This window comes from Etheostoma spectabile, chromosome 4 (genome assembly GCF_008692095.1).
Source record: "Etheostoma spectabile isolate EspeVRDwgs_2016 chromosome 4, UIUC_Espe_1.0, whole genome shotgun sequence".
Taxonomy (NCBI): Eukaryota; Metazoa; Chordata; class Actinopteri; order Perciformes; family Percidae; genus Etheostoma; species Etheostoma spectabile.
Window position 1 is genome coordinate 1,414,782 of NC_045736.1, and position 5,789 is coordinate 1,420,570.

The following is a 5,789-nucleotide window of genomic DNA, read 5'->3' on the forward strand; positions in this document are numbered from 1 at the left end:
AGACTTAATACCAAAAAATATATAACTTGTTTTTTTTTTGATTTTGAGTGACATTTTGTTGGACTTGAACCAAGTAGATAACTTGTCAAGTTCTTCATCTTTATCAAAATGTCAGGGTTTTGATGGTAGTAAACCACACTTGTATCGTCTGCCAATAAGATTTTAGAAAGTTTATCTGAGACATTGGGGAGGTCATTAACATATAATAAAAATAACAAGGGACCCAAGATGGAGCCCTGTGTTAAGCCGCACTGAAGGGGAAGGGGGGAGGGGATTCTGTCCCATTATAGTTGACAGTTTGATACCGGTCTGAAAAATAACTGGTGAACCAGAGTAGTGACTTGTTTGGTATAACATGATGTTAAAGTTTTTTTTAATAGAATGAAATGGTTAACGGTATTGAATGCTTTTAAACAATCCAGAAAAATACTTTTTCTGTTTTCTTTTCTATCTTTTGCTTTGTATAATTCAGTCAAAAAATGGACAAGTGCCACGTAAGTAGAGTGTTGTTTCCTAAAACCATGCATATAAAATATTATTTTTGTCCAGATGTTGAATTAATCTTTTGTAAACAAGTTTTTCAAGAACTTTGGACAGGGCTGGTAACACAGAAATTGGTCTATAATTGTTAAAAATAGCAGGATCATCTTCTGTATAAACCGGTGTAGTTTTTTGCTATTTTCAACTCTACAGGCACAACTCCACAACAAGGCCTACATGGTATTTTAGAAGCTGATGTTAGACCTACATCAGAAAAAAGGCTTTAAATCTTTTGGCAATTTGTTGTGGATCTGAGACAATAGAATCGTCTATCTTAAATTCATTTGGTAACTGCTTTTTAGAATGTTTTTTTAAGAATACAATTGATGGTTCTCCACAAGGAAGATGCATTGTTTTTATGTTCGACTAATTTCACATTGTAATAGTGGATTTTTGCTCTTCTTATGACATGATTTAGTCTGTTTCTGTATTTTTTTTAAATTGCAACAGATTAAGTGGGGTAGGACAACAAAGGTATTTTTGATATAATCTAAATATGGGTGGCATTAAATATCAGCCAGCCACTCAGATCAGCTGGTATTCTGTCTGTAATAGAGTGGCATGGAAATTTGTAAGTGAACCCAAACTTTTGACCAGTAGTGTATACTTAGAAGCGTGGAGTGTGAAGAGCATAAACGTGATCCAGGTGGATTGTGATCCAGGCTGTATATCTTTCAAAAACGGTGGAATCTTCTGAATCAGCCCCAACCACCTACCTTCCTGCGCCTGCCCAGCAGAAGCGTATTAAGATCAAATGAATTCTGGAAGTGGATTCACCGGATCTGTTTGAAAGAGAGAAATCCTGCATTAAAAGCAAGAAAGCACTGAATATGTGAAAGCACACCATGCACTCCTCTGCCGTTAGAATGAATATTTACATTATGCTGCGTGATGGGAAGGCATGAAGGGTTCCATTTTTAACATGGGTCATATTAGTCTGAGTGATCAGTAGTAGATCAGTAGTTAGTTGTGCTAACGTTTCTTACGTTGTGCAGTTGAGTTGTTGTGACAGACAGCGGCCAGGGGAGGAGAGGAGAGGAATTCCTGTGAATGAGATTCAGTTATTGGTGACGAACAGTCTGCCCATACCCCACTGAGTCTCAGTCATTCCCAGCCACACCCAGCTGTACCACACACACACACACACAAACACACACGCACACACACACAAACACAGGGTTTGACCTAGTGTGCGCTGCCGAGCCTTTTTTTCTTTTTAAAGGGACCACTGCCCTCTGTTGGTGCTTCACGTGAAAAACACCATTCAATTTGAAGGCAGTTTGATTTTCAAAGACTGGCTGCTTCATTGAAGGTCAAGCTGCGGGCGTTTTTTTCTGAACACAAGTGGATGAGAAAAGATATAAGAAAAGTAAGATGATAAATGCTTCTACTACTATGAACGCTCTATGAACTTCTTACTTGTGGAGCTCATTAGAATGAGGAAACTGAATATTTTTAAGCTTTGACGTGTTTGTTTAGGGAAACCAGCAATATAAAGCCATCACCCCCGGGCTTTAGGGAACTTAAAGGTGTTTGGACATTTATTCTCTGGATTTTTAAAGATGAAATGATAAATCAAAAGAAGAATCAACAGATTAATTGATTACGAAACTGAAGTGTGCCGAGTTCTAAGATTTTTATTGCCAACAATTCTGTTAATTGTTGTGCACGTGACAAATGAAGAACCTTTAGAATAATCGCTACTGAACTGCGGTTTTAAGGGAACACAAACAGGCTTCTAAATAATGACTAAGGAGGCTGTCTTATAGACATTCACCAATCCACACACAATCACGGACTAACTTGTTTTTATTCATGTATTAATAAATATTAGAACTAGTATGATAAGGACACTGCTTACATGTCTGAAGTCTAAAACTTGAAATAGCAGCAAAAGTAATTAACTACACACTTGAAGCATTCGTCTGGAAATGCACACAAAAAAGACCTAATGTAGAAAAGTATTTCAAGTGCTTCTCAGAATAAAGTACTGGGTTAATATATGTTAGTCTCCTCAGGGCCTTTTATTAGTTTAAAAAAGTTATAATATGCGTAAATCATACATCTTGAGCAAAAGACCTCACATAATCTACAATTAACACACACACACACACACACACACACACACACACACACACACACACACACACACACACACACACATTGAGCTTATCCTCAGAAGCGGGGTGACGATCCCATCCCCTCTTAGCTTTGGCGCTGCACCGAGGTCTGGGTGGGGGTGTGGAAGTCCCCAGAGGTGAAACTCTAATAGCACGCAGCATGAAAGTCAATGAAAAGGACCCCAGTATGCTCCAGCCCCCTGGCAGTATTAATGTTTGATTATATCTAAAAAGGCTAATACTCATCCCCCCCTCTTTCACTTCTGCTTTCATCCTCTCATTAAATATCCTCACGATATCTTTACTCCCTCAGATTAGAGCGCTGACCCCGTCTGCCGAAGGACTCGCCCTTCACTAACGGTGAACATTTCTCTCTCTCTCTCTCTCTCTCTCTCTCTCTCTCTCTTTTACTCGTCTCACAGAGACAAAGGCACATACGGACAAAAAAGATTAAAGTAGCGTTTAAGATTTGTTCAGGGGGAGGCAGCAGAGCACACTATACAGTGGAAAATGGATATGTAAAATAATACCTTGTGTGCACACAGAAAATGACCTTTACAGTTTATACCAAGTTTATTAGAATGCATACCTCTGTGCCTATGCACGTGTTAATTATGTTATAACTGTGTCTTGTTTCTGCTTGGCCAGGGGATTCATGAAAAAATAATGGACCACCGGTGGGAATCCCTCCCAGTCACCAGTGCCACCAATGAGCGTTCACGTCTGTGAGTGAGGAGGGACGTGTACACCATCTTGGATCTCAGCGAGGCCTCTTCAGCTACAGGTCAGGCATGTGTTTTTTTGTTTTTGTTTTCATATACAGTACATTAATTACAGGAACCAAAAAGAGAAGTGAAACTATTACAAATGAACATCAGACCCATTCAGCAAAGACTATGACTAATCATAATTTAAATATTAGGTCCAATATTTATTTGAAAGCCCCCCAAGACCATTTATTCATGATATAAGTATCATTAACTTGTCACTATTTTCTTGCAGACACTCTGTCAGTCAAATGTTATTTTTAAATTGGGAGCCCACATTCATTCATTCAAAACAGTACTTGAGGTCTATACAAAACTTTTTTTGACTTTTGTTGGAACGTCAGTTAGAGCAAAAGCAAGGGCCAAGCACAAAGTAGATCAGAAACCAAACCGTCTAGCAGCATTCTACCAATTAGATTTTAATTTTGAGACATTATTGTAAGGAACAATCATTTCTTGGGATCCATTTGGGTTGAAATAATCATTACATTAAATACACAAAGTATCAAAAATCAATTATTTATTTTTTCAGTACTGTGATGAAAAATATGCAAAATAGGATATGTGTCCAGTCCAGTGCAGCTCTGAACTGTTCTGTCAAATGTGGCTTCAATAAATTACATTAGCTCCATTTTTATTGAAGGCAAGCAGTTGAACTCATTTTGGAATTAATAATTTCCCTTCTATGTGTTCAAAAGAAAACTCTGTCCTCTGCAGTAATGTGAACATTGCTGCCTTGAGGCACATTGTCAAATTTGACATTCATGCGAGATTTAGAACACTGGTAGAAGCTTTAATTCACACAATATTTGAAAAACACTTATTATAAAATATCATTTTTACATCCATTACTGCAAGTTTTGTCGTTATGAAAACATTTCCATATCCATTACTGCAAGTTTTATTGTTATGGAAACAGTTAAAATGTGACCGCAGTGACAGGACACTATAACATTGTATCTGCTATAGATTTATAGAAAGGTCCCTGTCCTCCAAGTTGTTTGGAGACCAGTATTTTTAAAATTGAAAGTTGTTGACAATATGTTCCTATTTCCTAATGTTTCTCTCGACACAAAACTCACGCAATACAGAGCTACGGCTGTATGCTGAGGTATTATCATTGTCAGATAACTACTAACTATTTCCGTTATCCTGTTTGGATGAGAAGGCAAATAGTAAAATTATTATCCACGTTTTCTGTTGTAAATTACAGTTTTTAACTTTTCACCACTAGAGATGTTTGGGCACGTTGTTTCCCTGGGCAATGGAGGGATTGTTATAAACATATTTGGGGCTACCACTTCCCGTTTCATCTAAATAAAATGGTTTAGACCCGGGGGGTCGGGACATAATTTATGGGGGTCGCCAGGCAATTGACAGTTATTGACTGACAGATTTCTCTGACCTAAAGACAATCTGCAAACATTTGGGTATCCTCTCTGGTAATGCTCTGCCACGCCTGTACTTCAGCCATCTTCACTTCTTCTTGGGAAAATCCTTCAGGGGCTTTTGACCTTAGTCCGGTCCTCAGCAAGTGAAACGCGTACAATAACCAGGTGGATTGAGAGGATCTGTGTGATGTGGCAGGTGGCTGTCATTTATGAACCTAACGTAGAAACCAGTGCTGTATGAGCGCAGAAATCCTCTTACGACAGGCTTCACTTGGGATTCATGAAACGTTCTTATCACACTAGTCAGAGAAAAGAATGGTCGTACATTAATAAATTAAGCGTCTGGAAACAATCACGCCCCAATATATTCTCGGTTTTTAAGGCCTCGCCACTATAATTTACCATATGGCAAGATGAAATCTGGCTAAGAAGCGACACTTTTCAGAGGTGGAGATTGAAACCCTGACATCTCAGGTTCATTTGAAGTAACACATCTACTGTTTGGCAGCCTGAAAACTGGTAGTAAAGGTTTTAGAAAGAATGCGGAATGGAAAGAGATCACTGATGCGGTCAACAGTGTTGCCGTAGTAAATCGGACTCCAGCTGAAGTTTAATTACGTTATACATCCTTGACAAATGTACTCCTAATAGTAATATACAGGCTTAACTCTTTGGCCTACCTGTAGCTGTTCCTATATTGAAATAAACACACAGTGGCAGTGTTTATGCAGTCTTTTATTTAACCCTTGTTTTCTTTCATGGGTCATAGCCAGGCAACCGTGAGCTTTGAGGGACAGCGCCGTGCTGAACCACCACCCCGACCCTGTCTCCTGACAGCAGAGGGGCTGGTAAAACAAGCCGAAATATGTCAGTCAGTGGCAGAAAGAAATTGTTCACTTGTTGCCATTAACGACGCTTTCAAAGAGAAACAAAAATCTGAAGAATAAATAAAAATGTTGTGCATCATCATG

General features: G+C 38.7%; 1 protein-coding gene across 5 annotated transcripts in view; it reads right to left on the minus strand.

Annotated features, from left to right (window-relative positions):
- The window catches only part of LOC116687296 (poly(rC)-binding protein 3), a 194,033-nt gene that overhangs the window by 138,936 nt on the left and 49,308 nt on the right, over positions 1-5,789 (minus strand). For 4 of the 5 annotated variants that reach the window (XM_032512570.1, XM_032512568.1, XM_032512569.1 and 1 more), the window contains exons 2-3: positions 1,527-1,584; positions 1,257-1,322 (exon numbers count right to left, since the gene is read on the minus strand). The exons of the other annotated variant lie outside the window; for it this stretch is intronic. The gene's annotated coding sequence lies outside the window, so the exon portion shown is untranslated. The remainder of the gene's footprint in view (positions 1-1,256; positions 1,323-1,526; positions 1,585-5,789) is intronic. 5 annotated transcript variants of the gene reach the window in all.